The following is a 23813-nucleotide window of genomic DNA, read 5'->3' as shown; positions in this document are numbered from 1 at the left end:
TTAGGTGAGAACAGGCGGGCATTGGGTACAGGACGTTTTGGGGCAGCTCCTGCCAGTGGGCACCTTGCTAGCCATTGGGCAACTCAATCGGCTCTACTGGTTCCTAATGTACCTGAAATTCTACAGGACTCAATCTCTCACTAGCGCCCCCATTTGTTTCCTTTGAGTGATTACAGGTGAGAGGCTACATGGTAATTGGCACCACAACCTCATTACCCCTGCCTAAAGGAACTTGTGTTTTAACATTTGCCATCAGGTGGTAGGTGAGATGCTACATGGTAATGGCACCACAGCTTTATCACTTGTGCTGGATTCCTAATGAGCTTGCATTTTAACATTTGCGGGTGGGCTGTACTCAACCCCTCACTAGCGCCCCCTTTCATTTCCTATGGGTGGTACAGGTGGGACGCTACATAGTAACTGCACCCCAATTTCACTGCCTATGCTGGTTAATAATAAACTTGCATTTCAATATTTGCCATTGGGTAGTACTAAACCCCTCACTAGCGCCCCCTTTCATTTCCTATGGGTGGTACAGGTTGGACGCTACATGGTAATTGGTACCACCACTTACCTTTGCTGGTGCACTTTAACATTTGCCAACAGGTGATACTCAAAACCTAGCACCCCCATTCATTCCTTATGGGTTACATGCTACATAGTAACTGCATCACAGCCTTATTGCCTGTGCTGGTTATTATTGAGCTTGCATTTCAACAATTGCCATTGGGCAGTACTCAACCCCTCACTAGCACCCCCTTTCATTTACTATGGGTGGTACAGGCGAGATTAATATTATTATTAAACAGGATTTATATAGCGCCAACATATTACACAGCGCTGTACATTAAATAGGGATTGCAAATGACTGACTACTACAGACAGTGATATAGGAGGAGAGAACCCTGCCCCGAGAGCTTACAATGGAGTAGATGCTACTTAGTAACTGCACCACAATCTCATTGCCTATGCTGGGTGTTAATGAGCTTGCATTTCAACATTTACCAGCGGGTGTTGCTCAACCCATCACTAGCGCCCCCTTTTATTTTCAATGGGTTGTTACAGGTGGGACGTTACATGCTAACTGCAGCCCAACCACATTGACTATGCTGGTTATAAATGAGCTTGTCTATTTGCCATTGGGCTGTACTCAAACCCTCACTAGCGCCCCCTTTCATTTTCAATGGGTTGTTACATGTGAGACGATACATTCTAACTGCACCTTAACCTGATTGCCTATCTGCACTTAGCGGTTGAGTTATTTTTGCATTCTGAGGCTGCTAAATTTGCCCCAAATGAACCGTTGCCACAAAAAGGGTTAATAAAATAAAAGAAGAACCAGTTCGGCAAGGCATAAAGGAGCTTTGCTGATAAAGGTGGCAGAGGGTGCCAGCCGCACATCCAGCTTACTTGTACAGGTGGACTGGCGAGGCTCCATGCCAAATAGTTTTGGTTTACAGGGAGTGGTGGGAGTACATTCTTGAAACCACTCCTAGGAAGCACAGTGCTCTCTTCACACAAATCAATGACAATTTGCAGTCCACACCCCCCACAGCAGCCAGCCTGATATTTTTTTTCCTACTTTTTACATCAATTCAGCACTTCTGCAGTCGCCGCCTGCTACAACGGACACGGGAAAGGTCAGTGGAAAAGCTTTTTGCTCCAATCTTCAATTCTTTCTGCGCCAGGTGCTAAAATCACAGCTTTCTGGGCTTTTATTCTGAGCCATGAAATAAAAGCCCTGGCTATTCTTCTGCATGGAGATGGGGGATAGAATTGGAGGGGGTCGGTGGCTCCTGGGCTCAGCTAAAAAAAGACAAAAAATTGTGCAAGGTTTTGGAACTGTTGGAGATTGTTTTCTGTTTTGGATGCATTTTGGTTGGATTTGTTCTGAGAGTGTTGGCCTATTCTGCTGAGAGCGCTGAAGCTTTTACATGGAAGCTAAAGGGGGGTCTTCTAAGGGGTCTTCATATCAAGTTCACAGGGGTCGGGCTAATATTTTTTGCAATTCTTTACAACAGCAAATTGAGTAAGAAAAGGCTTTTTGCTTTACACCAGAATGCAGTATGTGCCCCCTTGGACTAGAACTGAAGACCCCAGTTCTATTTGGTCCAGTTTGGTTAAAGGCCAAGCAACCCATGAGTTGGTTTATGAGTGGTGAGGAATTCATACCAATGGGGTCAGGGTGGACATTAGGAGGTGCAAAGTGTGTGGCTGCACAAGGGCCCCGGACCATCCTCAGCCAACAGGGGACCCTAAGGTCAGTTTGTCGGGGGGCTCAAGTCAATTCTGCACTGTTGGCTACATCCGCCACTAAACAGGGTGAAATCAGTGAAATCAAACATAGGACTTCATGGTTGATGCCCCCAGTCTCTTATCCACCGTACCAGTGATACCTGATTGGTTGTTTCAATGCAATATAGTGAATGTTCCATTGAGATGAAAAGGGGCTTTAAAGGGGTGATCATAAAGGGGTGATCATTTTTTGGATTGTGGGGTGCTGAATGGAAAAATTTTGGAGTAACATTTAGGAAAGACAAAGTTTTAGGAACTAATTAGAAGTGAAGATAATAAAAGGGGATCCTTCCTCATATATGGAGATGAGTTGCAGACATCTCCAGCAGGTCAACCTCCGGGGCCACTATGGTAGAAGAAGCTCCAGCCACCAGAACAAAGAAGGTCCAATGGGTGAATGAGCAGCACCACAACTTACTTCAAACAGGGATGCATGTCCTGTATTTGTTCTATATATGTTTTTTTTGTATTTATCGACACATGATGCTTCCTGTCCAGTAATCCTATGGAGTTTTGCTGACATTTAATACATTTAGCTTAATGTGAATGTTATTTGTTACCAGAATAGTTTTGGATATTTGAAGGATTTTCAGCTTTAGATGTCTTTTTTGTATATTATCTCTATATCATTCCATCCATCTATCCTTCCATTGATCTATTACTACCTCTCCTCACCACTAGGGGGCGCAGTTCTCTTGCCATCTACTCATCACACACAATGTATTTCCCATACATTAGTTGCAGGTTGGGATTGTTCTGTTGATTGTTTATTATTGTCATCCAATATTTGTTGTACTCTAACAACCAATCAGAAGCTCTGCAGAGTGAAAGGACATTCAAATTGATTTCCGCCCAGATCCTCTGTCCTGATATGGCACTTGGAGTGGGAGGTTGCCCTTAATTCACCCTGAGGACAATGTGAAATGATTGCTTGGAGCTTGGGTCTGACAATTAGAATTAATATTATTAAACAAGATTTATATAGCGCCAACATATTAAGCAGTGCTGTAAATAAATAAAGGGTGCAAATGACAGACAGATACAGACAGTGACACAGGAGCAGGAGAGGGCCCTGCCCCGAAGAGCTTACAATCTAGGAGGTGATGCTCTGTTGAAAGTTTCCTTGTGTGCAATCTAAAGAAATCCTAGAAGTCAAAGTGTATGTAAAGACAAAGTTTTGGGGATAATGTCGGAGTGGGTTAGACCCCCTGTCCAGTGTTTACATTGGTGTCCCCACTGGGGGAAGTCGCCCCCTTGTGGTTGTTGACCATTGTCATTTGGAGGAGAAACTAACATTTTTATTACAAGAGCAATAGCCGAAGGAAAATTCCACCAATAGGGATAAACTTCTTGGATGACAATTTTTCCACTTTGAAGAGATTTCCTCTCATTTCCTTTTTCATATTACGGACAGGAAGTGAAGGAAAATCCCACTAGGGGGGTAGGGAGCAGAAATGTTACCCTGATGGGGGTGTTATCTCCTCCCTGCTCAATCTAAAACATTGCTGGCTGCCTGCATTGGTAATGTTTGCTGGAAGTTAATGTTTATGTCAAGTTTTGAGTTCTCTCTGTGACCACACTGGGGAGATTTCTCCTTCAATTTGTCTGTTGAGATATTGGACAGGAAGGCATAGAGAGCAATAGAAATATTGCCAGAAGTCCTAGGGAGGCCAGGAGTATGGAATGTACAGCACAGCTACAGAATGCAGGGGTCAGGAGTATATAATGTACAGCACAGCTTACAGAATGCAGGGGTCAGGCATATATAATGTACAGCAAAGCTTACTGAGTGCAGATGTCAGGAGTATATAATCTATAGCACAGTTTACAGAATCCAGGGGTCAGGCATATGTAATGTACAGCACAGCTTACAGAATGCAGGGGTCAGGCGTATATAATATATAGCACAGCTTACTGAGTGCAGGGGTCAGGAGAATATAATGTACAGCACATTTTATAGAGTGCAAGAGTCAGGAGTATATAATGTACAGCATATCTCATATAAGGGTAGAGGGGAGGAATGGTGCAGCAGTGGATATTAGAAGGTAAGTATATCAGAGTACAATGGGGGGGGGGGGGGTTAGTTACTTTTTCTTTATGGGATGTATTTGTAAATCAGTGAATCTGAAATCAATATATTCTCCACTAGGGAATATTCTCCACTAGGGAATGTTCCAGTGAATGTCAGATTCACTGATTTATAAATACCCCTCAGTGTATTAACTCTCCACCCACCCCAAAGAAAACAAAACTGAAATATAGAAAAGATAAGTTGATCCTGATAGAAATGCAGCAACCTCACAACTTCCTATGCACTGTACTGAAATCTCAAACAATGGCATCAGAGCTCATCCTTTGCTCCACCACAGCCATCAATGGGGCGGAGCCACCATCCCCCCTCCAGGGGGTGCAGAACCAACCAATCAGTGAGCTCATTATCCCTGCCTTTGCTGAAGCCCAGGGTCACCTCTGCCCAAATTATGATATAAAATTCTGTAAAATATCAAATATAAGGGACTTCCACCATCTCTGCACTGGGCCTGTACTCCTCCTGTGCCCATAATCGGGGTTTGTATGTATTTCATATTACGTAAGGGGAGGAGCTGAGAATGCAGAGGTGGGCGTGGCATCCCAAACCCCTGGTGGGCGGGGACAGAGCCAGATATCCGCAACCTGGTAATATGTTTTTTCTGTGATAAGGAAGCAAGATTTATCTCTATTTCCTGTTCAAGCAAATTCACAGGAAGTAAGGGGAAAATCTTTAAAATGGGGACACATTTAAAAAAAATAAAATAAATAAAAAGGTCTCCTTCTAACTTTTTATCCAAATCTACAAAATTTATTATACAGTCCCGCCCCTGTCCCCTGGACATCCAGCATTTGGTGGGTGTGGGGAATTTCCACCCAGTGGCCCTTTGTTGGCCCCTGTGGACGGTGTGTGAATTTCTTCCCTCCCACGCCGACTTGCAGTAAATCTCAGGCTGGCGATGTCTCCCTCCCCCCCCCTCTGTCTGCTCTCTGTGCCAGTGTGTGGGTGGCAGACAACCCAACCCATGTAGATTACCATCCAGGTGACTCGGGTTCTGGCACCTCTCTTCTTGGCATTGACTCCCTGACAACTCAACACTTGGAAAGGTTTGTGTGCACGGCAAAGCGCAGGGAGGTAACCTCTAAGGTGCTCCTACTTACCAACCTCTCAGTGCTGCTGATCTCCTGCAGCCTTTTTACATTGACCTCCTGTCTACACACTGCTGGGAATGCCCGCCTGGCATTTATTGGGTCAGGTGATGGGCATAACCATGTGCCATACCTGTGTAATGTTAAAGGGGAATGGGGGGACTTGTATTCATCATCAAAATCCAGCGTGACAACCCAGAAGTGCAATTAAAATATAGGATGGAGTGTTGTCACCCTATATCAAGAAGTGCCTGAGCTAAAATCTTTATGGCAGGTTCATTTTTGAAAGTGACTCCAACATATCCAGAAAACCTAATTTTGTATATGAAAGGATAGAACTCTCATCAAAAGGAGTGATGTGTGCCGCTGCACAAGGGCCAGAGACCCCCCTTAGTCAATTGGGCTCCAAGTCAGTTCAGCAGCAAAGGGGTCCCAAGTCAGTTCTGCCCAGGCGTCCTCTATTGGCTACATCCCTCAAAGCCCATCAGGTCTATATCTCTGTTCATGTTCAAGACAATTCAACTCACTTCCTGTTTGGGTGACACAACAGGAAGAGAACATAGCAACCCAAGAGTAAAGCTCCAGAAGTGCCCAAATGATATCCATTGAATATAAAACTTTAATGGTCCAGACCAGACCACTGACGCATTTCACCAACAGCCTACAGGTGAAACGCGTCAGTTTAGGACACACTCCCAGGTGCGGCTATCATTTTTCTATCCAGAACAATAAAGTTTTTACATTCAATAAACATCACATGATCACTTTTCAATCTTTATTATTGGGTCCAATGCACAAGCACCGAATGTGCATTTGGCATATTCCAAAAAATTGATCTGATTGGTTGGCCCGGTGCAAAACACTACGATGTTCTAGGCCTTGGGTTCTGTCAATAGAATGAAAGCGGCATGACTTCTAGGGGACATTTATCTCACTTGATCTATATTTATTAGCATTTGTTCAGCAAGGATGCTGATTGCACTGCCTGACCTATGGATGATCCACAGATGGAGTTTCTGCAAAGTTATGATTAAAGGATCCATTGATCAGGGTGGCTGAGGTCCTGCGAGGTGACAGGTCCTCTTTATTGGAAGATATATGTGAATGTGGTTTGATCCAGGATGCAGATTTCCTGGCATTGTCTGAGCTGCTTACACAGGTGTCAGCACATTGTGACCCTGCCCAGCCACCCTACAAGTGCCCTCCCAGTGCGGTGGGTGGGGGGGGGAGTATTATTTTTGTTTTACATGTTTTTGGCTCAGGCCGAAGGGTGGTGATTACACGCAGGGATTGTTGTGTCACTCTGGGTTCACTGCCTGACCTCTGGCTGATTTCTTTAAGTTTACAAGTTTCCACCAATCAAAATGAAGCATTTGGGTGCCTATAGGTAGCGCAGTCTGCATGCTGAGGGCTTAACATGGACCTCTGAGTACCTGGATGTCACTTTTTTAGCTGTCCTTGAGTCCCTTCTGGTGACTTTGCCTAGGCTGATATGATGTCACTACACAGGCACCAGGATTTATATGACTGCCTCATCCCTGAACCGGGAAATGGATGGTGATCCTGAAAGGAGCCTGAGCAAAGATGGTGCCGTCCTTCCGAACAGAAAAGCCAAAAAATCAGGAGGAGCATTTTAGTCTCTTTGACACATTGCTTGGCATTCCAATAATATATTCCAAGCTTTAATTTTTCTTCCAGACTTTGCTGCAGAGCTGCATTCCATCTGTATGGTGAGCTTACTGCAGTTTATCTAAGTGTCAGTGGGCGTGTACCTCCTGAAGCATGTGCTTTCTGAACCACCAATCATATTCAGTGCTCAAAGTGAGGCAGCTGGCAGTGGGCGTGTTTGGGAATCCTTGTCTTTCCCTATTAGAGGTGTTCTCAGAGAATCAAGCAGCTGACTGGTGCGGATAGCTATTCCTGCAGGACAAAATTATCCCTATCCCACTTCCTTCCTAGGAGATTCACCCTTTTTTTTGTCTTGATGACCACCGGCATTTCGGGTATCAGATAATCCAAAATTTTGAGTTGTCGCCATAAACATAAAATCATCAAAAGGGGACACTCGGGCCAGTGGTCGCTAACAGTGGAATATCTTCACTTTGGAGAGATTTCTTCCTACTCAATATATGGTCTACAGGACAGGAAGTTAAGAAAAATCTCAATTTTTTAATTTATTTATCATAATTTATACAAAACTAAAGGAAAATTGCTGCTTCAGATATATTTTACTTTGGGCGCCCCCCCAGACTCAAAAACCTCAAACTAAGCCTCATCCTACTTTACTTCCAATTGTCAGTAATTGCCAGCAATTCTGACTGTCAAAGTGAAAGCTAGGCATTGCCATGTGTTTTCAGAAGCCATTACAGCCAATCAGGGCCCCCGACACAGTGATATGAACATTTTTCACTGGAGAGAGATACAAGATCACAATGTTACTTTTGTATCCACTTTGTTTCATTCATCTGCAGATGATAGGGAGGAGCCTCCATCTGAGGTCATTTCAGGTTTATCTAAAGCAAAAACTACACACTTGTCACATGTTGTCACCCAACTTGGCTGGGGTAGTTTTTAGGCAAAGAGGAATATTCCTGTTGGTTCTCCCAGAGATCCAGTGTCCTTGTTAATGAAGCTTTCCCAGTTATCTTCTGGTAGCTACTTGAAGCTGCATAACACTGAAAATAGGAGGAAGTGTCTGTAGACGACAGCAGCAGGATACAGCCTAGGGTGACAACTCTGATACTCTATAGATACATTAAAGTGAGGGTTGTCACCCTAGGTGATACTGGTAGGACAACTGACCAAATTAAAAGAAAACTAAACCAGCCGCCCCATGTAAGGATAAGCAAAGCTGCAACATTTCACATTTTTTATTTTCACAGTTTCTGGGTTCTGAGTGTGGGTAACATTTGGTAACATTTCACAAAGCAGAACCTTTCCCGAGAGGGTGTGAGAGACATTCAGATGGCACATTTGGCACAACCTGGTAGTGGAGACACGTCTGGTGTCCCAACCACAAATCACAAACCCCTGAGAGCTGTCTGAGCGGGAAAGGGAGGATGAAGATGAAAACCAGCAACCAGATTTACAGCTCATAAATACAGCTGAAGCAGCAGCTCTGATGGGGAACACAAAACCATAAATCTGTAGCATCCAAACCCCGGGATATGGAGACTGAGGAAATGGTTTCAATTCAGCAATGAAAGAGAAGACACGGGAAATGGAAAATTGTGGAATTGGTGGACTGGGTGGTCTTGGGTTCAAGTTTCGGGCACTGCCTGCTTAGGGTATGAATAGTCACTCCATGTTTTTAGGGGTTTCCTTCCAAAAACATTGATCCCCCAATTTCATCTTAGACCGGTGTTTCTCAACCAGGGTTCCTCCAGGAGTGTCTAGGGGTTCCTTGAGTAATTTGTGCCCCTTGGGTATCTTTTAGAGTATCTGTAAGGGTGACATTCTTCCCACTGGCAACAATGTAAGATGAAATCTTCCCACTGGCCACCACACTAATATACTGTGAGCTGTGGATATTGTAATTATAGGAGGGGGTCCCCAAGACCTGAACATTATTTAAAGGGCTCCTCCATGATAAAAAAAAGTTGAGAAAAACCAGAGTGGAGACATTAGAATGTGGACTTCCTTGAGGGACAATTAGTGGCAGGGCTATGGACTCTGTACAGCACCGTGGCGTATATCTGTGCTATATAAATACTTGATCATATTATTAGCCCCCCTGGACCCACTTATATCCATCTTTACCACACCCCACAGCCTATCATTCCCCCCTGTGTAAGTGGAAGTTAGGGTTGAAGATGTTCTCTTCCACCTTAGGTGACCTTGTGCTGGATGGGGGATTGACCATTCTGCTCCAAGTGGTGCATTCTGGGAGGGGGTCTCATGCTCCCCAACTGGGGGAGCAGGGAAGCAAAGTTAGCGTTTTTAAAAAGGACCTGAAAGGACAAGTTGAGGGGCTAAAATATGGCCTTTGGTCTCCATGCAGCTGGTCTGTTTTTGATAAATCATGGTTTGTGCTGCATTGTCTATATAGAGGCAGAGGCAGGGCTTTTCTTCCTCATGTCAGAGAATGCTTTCTTCATGTCCTGATGACTGGTGAATAGGCAAGAAGCAACAGGAAAGGTGGAGGAAGCACAGGTCCAATTGATGAAGCAGAAGGAGGGAGATCCTTGCTCTGGAGGTCCTCTGGTACTTCTTCCTCTCCAGCAAGGAGAACGATAATCTGCACAGTGGTGACACCACCAAATCTCTGGTGAGAAAGATGACCCCACACTGCAGATATCGAGCTGCCTGCCAAAAAGGAACCATGATGTCTCACCTCTCTTCCATTTCTGGTGCTTCCATCTTCTCTTGGTCTTCTTCTAGGTTTAGACTTTTTGGCTATCATCAATGGCCGGATCAGGAGATGACCAAACACCTTTAAATGTGAACAGGAGTGTCATTGTCCACTGAGCTGGACAAACCATTAGAAACATCTTAAAATATCAAAAAGTTGCCCATCATCATTTTTTATTAAATGACCTTCAAGGAACAGTTTTGGGCTATAGCAAATTGACCCAAAACAAAAAAAATTCCCCCAAATATTACTAATGTAGAATGCTTTTCTAAGGGCCGATTTTATTGGGCTTTTAGTTTGTGATGATAATATTAAAATCACTTTGGGAAGCTCTAGAGATCATCCCGAATTCTTTGATGGGTCATTTGACCTACCATGACCTTCTTCTCCTCCCATAGACCTTTATGGAGAAGTAGAAGGTCCGCCAAGCTACAAAAAACCAACTCAAAAACAGATGAAATGTAATAGCATCAAATGTATTCCATCCACAAAGCCCCGGGTTGCATTTCTCCTTTAAGTATCCGGGCTATGCGAATAATGATATCACGCTCACCTGTGCTTGGAGGTCCTCACGCCTATAAATATACGGCCATTATTTCCGCTTGTTTAGGCCATTGTGTCACCGTCGGCATAGCAGGTGTATGTAGAGTAAGCGGTGAAATGCTGATTATACGTCTCTGCTTACTAGCAGTGGGCAGGGCTGTTAGCTGAATACTTCAAGCACCTCGGATAACCTTGGCACCGGGGGGGACAATTCACAGAGAATGTCCAAATGTTCACACAGGTGCACAGAGGAAAACATCACAGAGCCAAAAAAAGGTTTATCGTTACACCAGCTTTTGGCGCCAGGGGCCCAGCGTGCCAGTTCTGAGCTCAGGGTTTTTGGAATGAAAAACAAAGACAAATTTTTGTGCGTGCAACTATAGACCCAACCTATAATCCATACCCTGCAGGTGGAGCAGAACTCCAATTTTATTTTTTTTAGCTTTGGGTGGTAGAGTAGAGAAAGGTTACAACTCCATGTTGTGTGCGTCCCTAATAAGAAGAACTGATATTACTTTTCTTATCAACAGGGTGGGGGAGGAAGTGAGGGAAAATGTCTTCATCAGGGAGGAAGTAAACCTGATGTCTCCTCCTTCCTAAACCTATAGTCTGGGTTTTAGTTAGAGTTCTGCATTTGCAAGGTGAACTAGTTACCAAACCCTCAACCTCATACATAAAACACCAAAAGCTCCAAAAAATTCTAAATGTTTGGAAAAAAATGGAAAAATTCTGACCTTGGTGCCGTTTATCAATGATGGCTTCATTGGGTCTCACCAAGTTTCCAGGAGTGTTTTCAAGTCGGGTTCTTCAGCATGTTCTGGATGTCCATGTTGGGTTCTTGATGGAGACCATGTTGATGTAGGGGCTTCCCTTTTGCCTCCTGGTTAACCCCACTGGAAATGGTAACAGAGAGTGTGAGGGCAAGGAGTGCGGCCAATAGTAGGTTTTAGACTTCTTGCAGAACCATTGAGAGTCTGTAAGAGTTGCATTGATGGCCATCTGGAACCAGGCATGTAAACCAACTGCGGCTGGGAGAAGGCTTGAAGATGGTGGTTCAGGTCCATTAGCAGCAGGCCAGAGAGGTCAGAAGAACAGTCTAAGGTCAGGAAGATGGTTGGAGGTACCAAATCAACAGGCAAACTGCAAGGTTGGAACACTGGCCAAAGTCATCACCAGCAAATGGTTGAAGGTACCAAAACAACAGGCAAAGGTTAAGTTTAGAGGAGATGCTAAGGTCATGATCAAGCAAATGGTTGGAGGTACCGAATCTTTAGATGAAGCTCATGGCCAGAGGAAAGGTCAGGAAAATGGTTGGAGGGACCAGATTACCAGAAAAAAGGTGAGGTCAGGCCAAGGTCAGGACCAGGCAAATAGTTGGAGGTGCCAAATCATTAGGTAAAGGGCAAGGTCAGAGGAAGGGCTGAGGTCACGGTCAAGTGCGGTTCCAAAGCAAGGTTGCGTGTGTTGGAGACTTGTAGTCTCCAGCAGGGTTATCTATGGCAGGATGACAACAAAGGGCACAATTTGGAGACAGGGACAGAGCGTTGTCACCCCATAACAAGAAGTTGCAGAATAAAGACCTCAGTAGCAGGATCACCAGGGATTATTTTTTAATAAAAGAATGACAGCCCCTTCGAAATGACATTATCATGTTGAGATGCACTCAATGCACATCATATTTTCTTTTTGTTGTGGTTTAATTCACGGCCAAAGAATGTTCCGGCTGTCTGCCAAGGCCCCGCGCTACAATGTAACCGTGTTTCAAGGCTCATGTGCGTCAGGCAGCATTCAGACTGCATATTTCAATGTAACAATAGGAACGTATCTCTGTGTATCACCCACACAAGGACCCCATCGTCATCATTTCATATTGTTTCAAATTAGGAATTTCTTATCTCATCCTGCATTATATTTGGTATCTGTTCAGTGGCCTCTCACTAGCTGAAAGCTGAGATCAGGCTTGCAGAGGGAGTTGCAGATATATAGAAAAAAAGGGGGTTGAAGGGGGGGGGGATACATGGTTGGTTTTGGAAGATTGATAGAGGGGTCGGGGTCGGGTAGGTATTACAGTGCGGTGACTTTGTCTAGCAGCCCATAGAGCAGCCAGTGGCACAAAGTCTTTAGAATTGCATGTCCTGGGGAATGTTGTCACCCCTCCATCCCATTTGTTCACTCCAGCAGAATTGGCCAGGTGGGGGCGTCATAAAACATTTTATATTTATTGCAGGGATGCTAAATGAAAAGCTGCAGATTGCTCGTATTATTATTAATAATAATAATAATAATAATAATAAATAGGATTTATATAGCGACAACATATTACGCAGCGCTGTACAGTAAACAGCCACAAGGGCGTGCTGGGCTTTGTAGTACATCAGCACCTTGGCAGCGCTTGTACCGTGCAGGGAAATTTATAGAGCTGACAGCTTATTATGTTTTTCCCTGCGCTCTCCTCGCCTCTGCCTTCCTGGCTTGCAGATAAAAGTCAAGGCCTGAGGGGTTTGGCCCGGACTCTCCGGGTTTTCTTGGTTTTGTCCATTTGGCCTCTCCAAGCACAGAACAATTTGTGATCTCACAGAATGAAAAATTAAAAATGATTGGAGCTGCAGAGCATATGATGCACCCGGCCTTATCTGCCTTGTAATTCCTGGCCGGGGTTGGGGTGGATAGGAAATAATTCTGGGATTGACAATATCCCAGCTGATTCTTCCCCCGGTCACATCATCACTCCCGGGGTAAATCTTATATCAAATATGTCATCCAGGATACAGAATGCTTAGCTTTATTCACACTGGTGACCCAGAAATCTACAGATTGTTTGCGGATTGCATGCAATTGTAAGGCGGGAAAATGCTGCAGCTTTCCTACCCTCCATTGTAAAAGTATGAGGATAATAGCCTGGGCATGCGGGTATCCACAGTTGCATGAATGCTGCATGTCGCAGATTTCTAGCTGAGGATTTTTAACCAAATTGACATCCAATGTGTAAGCTCTTCTGGGCAGCGTCCTCTCCTCCTCCTGTGTCACTGTCTGTATCTGCTGTCATTTGCAACCCCTATTTAATGTACAGCGCTGCGTAATATGTTGGCGCTATATTAATAAAATGTGTGCACTGAACCATCAGGATGAATGGCTGCTCCACAGAATAATGCCAGGCGGTTACCACCAGCTTGTGGCCCTTTTCTTATTATTATTATAAATATTTTCACCCACCTTTTATGCAAAACTTTGCATTATATTTCTCTATTTTTTTTTTGTTAGATCATTGAATTCAATTAGAAAATGTATGGCCTTATATACATTTTCCTTTACACATTTTGTAATTCAATTCAGTGAACAAATTGTGCATTTTAGGAAAATGTAGGTGAAAATCTTTAAAAACAGACTCTTTATTCTCAAAGCCTAAATTGATTTTTGGTTTGCAGCAACATACCTTCCAGGTTCATCAAAGCAGAAGGCGTGATAGTTTATATTCATTAGCGACATGGCTATAGACTTTGTACAGTGCTGCATAATATGTCAGCGCTATATAGATACTATTTAATATTAATATATATAAAGCAGCCACAACCTAGTGTAGAAAAGCCAGTCTCCTGTCAGCATGCTGCAGTGAAGATCTCTTGCTCTCTATGTGGAAGCAGTGGTCTCTTTGCAAAGGTCAGACTTTTATATATGAAGTTCTCCAATCAACCAAGAGCTAGGGGACTAATTAACATTAATTTAGCGTACAGGTTTAACATCTGCGGCATTAGGAAAAGCAATTCATTGAAATGGGCTGCCAATGGATTATATTTTCAGATCTTTGGAGATGCATTGGTTTGGTGGATTCGGTGTCTTTAAATAAATGGCAGGGCATGCTTTGCAAACTGCTGCTGTGCTCCTGGCAGAGGCAAACTGCACAGGAGGCGACAAGATCTGCATGCGACTTTGGTGCAAATCTCAGGACCACAACTGCTGCGGCCAAAAGTAACATGGCGCTTTTGTAAACTGTGCAGCAATCTGCAGCCACATGCAACAGCTTACAAAGGGTCCCAACTCCTCCCAATGCCTTGAATAGAAGTTGTTGGGGTTGTGATTGACAGACTACTGTGGCTCATCATGGATCTGAAATGGCCCTAAAGGTTTCAGCTGGAGTTAGACTTTAAATCCCAAACCTTGTCTTCAGTTTACAAGTGGCAATCCCCATTTTTATGACTTTAAGTATAGGAAAAATACAAATTCAAATCAAAAACAGAAAAAGTTTTATTATTACCAAATGGTCAACATTTCTGAGAAAAGTTTAAAAAGTTTGTGAGGTTCCCGAAAACCCCAAAACTTGTGCAGTCTGCCTCAGTTTAGCGACTGTCGCCCCAGATACCCAAAAACAGCAAACTGCAGCCAGGAACCTCGAACGCCCCGCTGAGCATGAAAAATTCAATAATGCGTTCATTTCTGTAATTACCAGCATCGGACAAATGTAACGGAAGGATCGCTTCTACTATTATGTAATTGCTTATTTTCTTCCAGAATGTCACTTCTCCATTACAGCGAGAGCTGATGGGATGATGTCATATGTAAAGCTGAGCATTCAATGATTACTAATACCAAAACATGAATTCCAAAAAAACATCATGTCATATGGAGATGTACTCATTTCCAGCTCATTATCGGCTGATAGGCTTGGTGTAGCCTCTGCTTTATCCTTACCAGCTGATCCGATGCAAAGAAATTCAATTCCTATTGCCCAGCCTGTGCACCATGAGCCCCGGGCTTGGGGTCCGTCCACACATAGGGGTCTATTTATAAAGCAGGGAATCTGACATTCACAGGGGGAGAATCAATTACTGCCATTGAAACACATGGAAGATTCTCCACCAGGGAATGTTTTTGACAATGTAGACTTGTGTTAATAAAAGTTAACAAAATACATTGTCACCCAGCTTTGAATGGATGGCAGTAAATCCTAACATGCAAAAAAACGGGGAGGACCATTTTTTTTATACAATGCACTACAATTATTATTATTACTATTATTAATAAACAGGATTTATATAGCGCCAACATATTACGCAGAGCTGTACATTAAATAGGGGTTGCAAATGACAGACCGATATAGACAGTGAGACAGAAGGAGAAGAAGTCCCTGGCCCGAGGAGCTTACAATCTAGGAGATATCTAATCAACATTTCAATTGTAATTCAAAAAATGGTTGCAATTCCAATGTGATATTTAAGCATCCATTGACCTCCTTCTCCACCCACCTTTCCTGATCAGTTTTCTGCACAAATATTGATTAAAAATACAATTCTGCACATTCTATTATCAAATTGTCAGTTGCATTATTATTTATGTTGAATCTATTGTGTTATGTTGTTTATTAAAGCTCTCCAAAACTGGAGAAGATAGACTGATGAAGAATGATCCACACACCTAGAATGAATCAAAAAACATTTGCCAAGTAATAGCAAATGGTTTTTAAGAAATCTCTTCCAGATTTGTTGGATCTCCCAGGTTCTCCCATGATAGTCTTGGAGAGCTTTAGTAAATGAGCCCAATGTGTTAAGGTTTCTTTAACAAATATCTAAGCTTTACTATGTGCTACCGTAATGTACCCTGAGGGTTGGGTGCTTAGGGTGCCTGGTGTACCCCGTATTTCTGTACACCAGGTACAGCTGCATTTTTTGCCGATGACATATTGAATCAATTGGAATGTATGCCTAATAATTCTACCTCTTGATTGTATATCAAAAAAGGGAAAATGAAGGCGGACACATGGTACAGATTAGAATCACCATATGTATTATTAATATTATTACTAATAAACAGGATATTTATAGCGCTAACATATTACGCAGCGCTGTAAACAGACATTACCGTAATATGTGTCCCATTCAATTCTACCAAAAAACAAAAAATTAAGGAATATGTAAATTAAAGGGTTGGAGTCCCTCGCATAATGCCCTCCAAGTTGCAAATATTGCCCCCTTCCCATGCCATGCCGATCCCTGCATCTCTATTATATTGCAGAGTGTAGGGTGAAGGTTTGTTGTATTTGGCTGCTCTACAAGCTTTCCAAAACCAGAATATAAACCAAAATGACCCCATGGGATTCAAATTCTGCAACTTAATCACCCCAAGCATTGGCGTCAAATTGTTGGCTAACCAAAAAGAGGCAAATTGGACTAACACAGCCCAGTGACACCCTTTGTACCCCTCAGTTACACCCCAAGTCTCTCTATCTGTTGTGGCAACTTGTATGCCGAGGAGGTTGGTGGGAATTCCTGGAAGAAACAATATTAGCTAAGGTGTGGGGACTAGATTAGAAAAAAAAAGTTTGAGTTCAGTTAACCTTTATCCTTTCAATAATCTGTTCTGGGCCAGATTTTTTAGGTCCTCCCAATTAGTCATTGTGTTTCAGTAAGTAAAACGCCCGCTGTGACTGCCACGGCTATGATAACATGATGCGAAAATAATCATCTCGGACTTTGTCACCGGGAAACAATTCTTTTTTTTACCCTTTTCCTAAAAGATGGAACTGGACATGTCAAGTTCTTCTTTCTAGAGTTGTTTTAAATATGCCCAATTCAGATCGAGGGTATGAAGGAAAATTGCCGAAGTAGAGAGGACCTTTATGGGCATTTCAAAAACATGAACTATGGGGATTTAGTTTTAGCTGTGTGGAAGAACAATATTGTGGATATGTATCTATGTACATTGGATTCATGATAAGTATTGTCTGGGGTTTACTGGGACACCTGGTTATTAATATTAATATTACACGGTATTTATATAGCACCGACATATTACGCAGCTCTGTACAGAGTCCATAGTCATGTCACTCGCTGTCCCTCAAAGAAGCTCACAATCTAATGTCCCTACCATAGTCATATGTCTTTAATACAGTCTATGGTCAGTTTTGGGGGGAATACAATTAACCTAACTGCATGTTTTTGGAATGTGGGAGGAAACCAGTACAAAGAGGAACCCACGCAAACACGGGGAGAACCTGCAAACTCCATGCAGATAGTGTCCTGGCCGACATTTGAACCTGGTCCAAGTGCTGCAAAGGCCAGCGTGCTAACTTCTGTTGTCCTTTATTGCGATGGGCTATCTCATGCATGTGGGCATGCAGGGGGCAAATTTGTGGAAACTATGTAAAACTATCAAGATGAAATGGAATTTACTGGATTGTAAAATCTTCAAATTTCCTTCTTTCAATTGTACCCCAAACAATGAAATTGTCTAAAGTCCAGTCTAAAAGCCTTCTTGATCCATGACCAACCCAAATTTAATTGCTTGGCTTTGTAAACCTTGGAAATGAGTAGGAGAGCCAAAAAATGGCTTTTTATTTCCTTGTTTCACACAACAGTGTTTTTTATATGACTGTTTAGATTATATTAGGGTTTGATCAGATGGGTGCAGCCGTTCCCATGCTGCTCTTTCCAGCTAGCACTTTGCCATCTGCTCAGCAGCCACTGCACTGGTTCCTAATGAAATTTCCATATTACTCTACAATATTAGCCCCCATTTATTTTCTTTGGGCAGCTTTGGGTTTAACGCCATGTTGGCGCCTCATTCATTGGCATGGCTCACGAGTATGAAGAAGTGACAACTACAACACAACCTCACCAGCCCTCTCATATAGCCCTTCCAATATATGTATCCACAGGCCCATTGCAAGGATAATACCCCCCTCTATTGCAGGCACCTGCCTGATCCTGGTCCATTATACACAGTAGAATGTTACAAATGATAATAATAGTTTATGATATAGAGATACAAGAAGCAAACACAATTTCCTGTACCAACTTGCTAATTAATAAAAAGTTCCCTTTAAAGTTTATTTTTCTTTGGTGCTCAGATTTCCCCTGGCATGACTACTTGGTGCCCTGAGCCAGCCTGCCCATACCTGCTGCACCCTTTGTGCTGGATCAAACATTTGAATTCTTGTTTGCCTTGTTACATACATACACCCCCCACCCAAATCCTAAGAATAAAACTATCCGTTCGCCTCCCCACCCTCCCGGCCGTGACTCAGTGCACACCCACTGTGTTATTTTCCTTTACATCTGTTGCTGATTTAACTTGTAGACTACTGGGTTGGGATTTTCCCCCCGTCATCCGTTTATCCATTCTTCTTTATTGGTTTGACACCAGCTTGGTTTTTTATATTTTATTATACCAATCTGTAACATTAAAAACAGCCCAACATGCAAATCTCTTTATTATATCTGCATAAGCATTGGAATACATACATCAGTACTTTGTATATTTCTATATGGATCATGCAGGTATAAGTATGTGAAAGTCTGCAGCTCCTACAAAGTTCCCAAACTTAACTTTCACCCTTCTGATCTGCTGGAATACAGCATCACTGTGCAGCTATCAAACCACATAATACCATGCAGAATTTTATTTAACCTAATAAACCCTAATTGCTTCCCAAGCCTTAGTATTCAATTAACAATTTCCATTTTTTCTTGTAAAGTTTGTTTCTACTTTTTATCCCCTTATTTGAATATTTACATCTATTCTATTCTATTCTTGACATTCATACAAACGCGTTTTTGGGTGCAGGAGACCAGTAGACCAATGGTGCAAATGTACCTGTGCTGGACAGTCCCATCTGGTTCCTTTTTCCCAAAGCCATCTTCTTCCTTAGTGGATCCCACCTTTGGAAAATAGGGTGAAAGAAAGAGGTTTCTGCTCACAAGTTGTTTTTGTAAAATCATTAATTATGTATTGATACAAATCAGGTTTCATCCATAAATATTCTACATACAACATTATTCACATATCCAGTCTAGTTTGTATGTCACCAGGCACCTGGAGTACATATTCTAGACAGAATTGCTCTAGCTATTTATAACAAATAACCGTATTCGTCTTATGTGTCCCGACGCGTTTCGCCTTTCTAGGGGAGGGGTGTCACCAGTACACGTGGCTGTGTTGTAACAGTGCTTTGGATGCACAAACAATCCTTCTTGATTATTACTCGGCAGATTCTCCTCAAATTTTGGAGCCACTAGTGACCTGCTATCTATATACCTTTCCTTGACTCTAATGACAATTTATTAAGCACCATTGGCGGTCTTCCATTATTTTTCCTGTTTACCTGCATTAATACTACTGCATCCAACCTTTGCTGGAACACATCTCAAGCACAACCTTAGAACATAGTCACCATTTACATTTATCTGTGTACTAGCAACCAAAAACCGTAATGTTCTTAAGCTCATACTTCCCTGAGGAAGCCTTAAAAAGGCGAAACGCGTTGGGTACCGGATAAAAATCTTAATTTTTAATCTAAACCTGTAAATTTGAACAATTTTTAAATCAACCATGACACCATCACTCCAAATTACTAAGTTCAGGTTTTTCCAGTGAAGAGTCTTGGAAATACTACAATATACATAGATATAGACAATCGTGCTCCTCCAGTAGTTTGGGGCAGATCGTTTTCTGTTCCACCGGGACTGTGACCATATGCACAAAGGCAGCTCCATAAGGACATGGTTGAATGGGTTGGGTGAGGAGGAATTTAAAGTCCTGACTCAAACCTTACTTAGCACCTTTGGGAACTGGAACACAAGCCAGGTATTCTCATCCAGCACCAGAACCTCACCTCACACATTTTCTTTTATCTGAAACGACATATTTTAGAATAATCTTCCAAAACGTCATAGGCAATGTCATGGCAACTCCATATTAATATCTATGGTCCAACAAGCCCCATACAAGGATGATGGTCAGGTATCCCAAAACATGTGTCCATGTAATAAATTTGAACATACATAAAATGCATTCATAAAAATGGAACAAATTGTATGAAACAGTGACAAGATCAAATGCAAACGTTTCATCATGAGTGATAATAAAAAGGGCATGTGTGCAATAGATGGGTATATGGCATTTCCCAAGTGGCATTTCTTGATGGTTTTTAAATATGATTAGTTGTTTTAAGTTTTTTTTTTGTATGTGTTTGAGATGGGTTACAAAAGGGTCTGCAAAACAGGGTTCTCAGATCTTTTGATTATATTGGAATGGATGATCAATGAGCTCAAAAGTCTTGGTTGGGTCCCCGGAATACATTTTAATTCTTCAATTTCCACCTTTACTTTTATATAGGGCTCTACATTGGTTTATAAACTCTACCTGACACCGGAGTGTGCTTTAAACTGCCTCTTAGCCTGAGGGTTCTTTTGAGGGACGGCAGAATTTGGGCTCAGGCACTTATCAAAGTCCTTTTATCTTGGTTTTTCCATCCTGGTTTCTGCTGTCGGAGATGTTGTGGTTGACAGCTGGGCAAAGTTCTCCAAGTGTTATTTTAGAAAGGAAGCGAATCCGCCCAAAGTGGGCCGTCACCGAAATAGAATCCCCAGGCTCTTCTCATTTTGGTTTATTTTGGGGGGGTTGGTGGTGGTGGTGGGATGTTTCCTGCGGCCACCTGAACACAGAGTATGATTCTCCCTGATGAGTATGGTTACTTGTACAGCCAGAAGGTCGACTAAGTTTGGTGACTACTCATTAGACTGCGTGAAAATCCGCAAAAGCTTTTCTCTGAGTTTGTTGGTAAGCAGCGGCCTTTCGCAATATGAGAGCAATCATCATAGGACTGGCATTTACTGTGGCACAATTGGAATTCTTCATATACTGCACGAATGATCTGAAACATCTACATGAATTGCAAAACCAAGGTTGTGTATTTTGGGCCCTCTCCTGGCTTTATTATGGGGGTCAGAGAAGTTCATTCGGGACTAAAACCTCAGAAAATGTGCTTGAGGTTGGCTCTTCTGCAGGTAGTCAGCCAGGGATTAGGTAGAAGTTATGTACTACATGAGCTACGTATACACACTAGATTATTGTCGGTGTAAAGCTAGCATCTGTACAGCGATCACCCGACATTATTCATTAATCTGTCCTGGTGGATTAATGAACAACCAATCCAGAATGACCGCTGTTCACTCCAATGGAGGTGAGCACAGCAGCGTGCCACATGCTCCTCTTTTGCCCCCTCTGCTCCCCACAGAAAACCATATCATGCTATCATGCACTGTTGAGCAAAAAATAATGCATCTTTGGTTTTTTGGACATTTTGTTGTGTTGGGAGCCCATTATGAGGACACGTTAACGTTCGGTAACAACTGCGTTACAATGATGGTTCCTGAGCTTTGGATAATGTGGGGTGTTGAGTCTGTTACCCTACAGGTGAGATTCAACCACTTTGTTTGTATCAGTGACCAGAAAGTGAGAAGAAATTCCAAAATAAAAAAAAATGTTACCAGAACAAGAGATGAAAGGATGTGTTCCAAAGAAGCAAACTGTTTCCGTGATATCTCTCAACTTTTTTCCTTACTTTTAGGGACTTTCCAATACTTTCCCCACTCCTGGTTGTGCTCTGAGTACAGGAACTGATAAGAGGAAGACCAGGCGGGTTTCACCTGGACCCTACTCTAGTACAGATATTTTGTCTAGGGGAATGTAAACGGGACTTTTACAGCCATTTGCCGCCTAATGAAGCACATTGTTAGCAATTGTTAACCCATGACATTAACATGATGTCCCGAGGTCTGATGGGCCCTGAGCTTTGGATAGCGTAGAGTTTTATCAGTGACATCACCAATGATGAGATTTACTCACTCGTCTCAAAGTCCAGAAAGTCAGGAGAAATTCAAAACTTTAAATTGTCAGCAGAACAAGAAATAAAAGGAAATGTCCCAAATAAACAAACTCATATCTCAACTTTTTTCTGTACTTTTAATGATTTTCCAAATTTTTCCCCACTTCCCATTGCTTCTTGAGTACAGGAACTGATAGAAAATTTCTGTCCTAGGAGAAAGACTATAGATGGGTTTTACCTGGACCCTCTTCTAGTATGCGTTATTTGTCCAGGGGAATGTAAACAGGACTTTACTTATCTGAATCTTTGTTGCCCATGTCATGCTTTTCATCCATTTGACTTCTATAGGGTTTGGGTGGCACTTGGCTTCTTCCCCATACAATGCAGAACTACTACTAAAACTCCCCCAGCCGCTCTCTCTGCTCCTCCGATGACCTAATAATGACTTCCTCACTCATAACCCCATCCCAGGGATGGCTACCAGACTTTTCTAGGGCCGCCCCAATTCTCTGGAATGGTCTTCCTCGTCCTATTCGGCTTGCTCCTACTTTCTGCTCATTTAAAAGAGCTCAAAACCCAATTTTTCAAACTTGCCTACCCATCTTTTTCTGTCTTTTGAAACCCTCACTACTTCCCACCATTCTATATCCCCCTCATATTGTGTGATACTTCCCCCACCTACTGGATTGTAAGCTCCTCGGGGCAGGGTCCTTTCCTTCTCCTGTGTCACTGTCTGTATCTGTCTGTCATTTGCAACCCCCAATTTAATGTACAGCGCTGCGTAATATGTTGGCTCTATGTAAATCCTGTTTATTATTAATAATAATAATAATAATAATAATAATAATAATACCTACTAGACTTGTGTTATGGGGTATGCTGTCAGGGCAAAAGACCATGGGCCATAGAGGTTTATGGAAAGCTGTTGGAACCAATCACATGGAAGTGGAGACGACATGTGATTCAGGGATAGGGTAAGTAAAAATACTATTTACCCCCTTTCAGTGCATAGCTATCTCAATGCTAAAAACTGATTTTTGCTAAATCCAGAATGGGGCTTGAACCCTAAACCTGAGAACTTATAGTAGTTTGGTTTATCTAAACTTTGATATTAATTGAGATATTGAAGCAGTTGCAGTTAAAACATCTTCATTCCATTTACTATATCTCTTGCAAAATGATAATTCATGTTGCTATATGAACAGCCAATATTCCTTGCCTTCGGTACCGTGCCACCCCCTGGTAACACATATACAAATCCAATCTAAACTTGGCATATAGAAGAAGCAGAACCGTGCAGGTAAATTCCATGAAAGCCAAGAAACGCAGGTCTAGACAAATGCCAATAATCCATGCGGCTGTGATGGGTGCATAAACCTGCAGACTGCTCCTGTGCTTCATTCTTTATATAACTGACACTCCCAAAGTGAGAGGGCCACATACTACAATCACCTCGCCCAGCGTTGAATAAACAAGGCTGGAATTTGTGTTTTGTGTTGTGGATGTGTCTAGCAACTTCAGCTCCTAACAGGTGCTGCAACACCTTCTTGCCTGGGGGAAAGCGCTGATTGCTGGTATTAGGGTGGGTGGTTTTAATAACACATTCTGCCTAAGACAAGATGTACAGAATAAAGGTGTGCTGAGCGGAGGAGAGCCAGGACTGCTTTGTCCTCCCCATATTGTATTCGCTGCCATGGCTAATCCATTTCAGATGGATCTCACCTTCGGCTGTGACACAGCAGCTGTACAGACAATCCTGCATTGAGGGATTACATCAAAAGATTAACTACACCTTTAAGGCGGTATTGATATTTTTTTAAGGTGGACACAGATAGATAGGTATCATGA

The 23813-nt window shown here is 42.6% G+C and overlaps 1 protein-coding gene across 1 annotated transcript in view; it reads left to right on the top strand.

The window, feature by feature from the left end:
• Window positions 1–1603: 1603 nt before the first annotated feature.
• Window positions 1604–23813, top strand: part of ZBTB7C (zinc finger and BTB domain containing 7C) — a 45498-nt gene continuing 23288 nt past the window's right edge. Inside the window, exon 1 of the mRNA XM_072416725.1 lies at window positions 1604–1640. The gene's annotated coding sequence lies outside the window, so the exon portion shown is untranslated. The remainder of the gene's footprint in view (window positions 1641–23813) is intronic.

This window comes from Pyxicephalus adspersus, chromosome 6 (assembly GCF_032062135.1).
Source record: "Pyxicephalus adspersus chromosome 6, UCB_Pads_2.0, whole genome shotgun sequence".
Classification (NCBI taxonomy): domain Eukaryota; kingdom Metazoa; phylum Chordata; class Amphibia; order Anura; family Pyxicephalidae; genus Pyxicephalus; species Pyxicephalus adspersus.
Note: the sequence above shows the minus strand (reverse complement) of the source record. Positions and strands in the feature narration are given on the sequence as shown.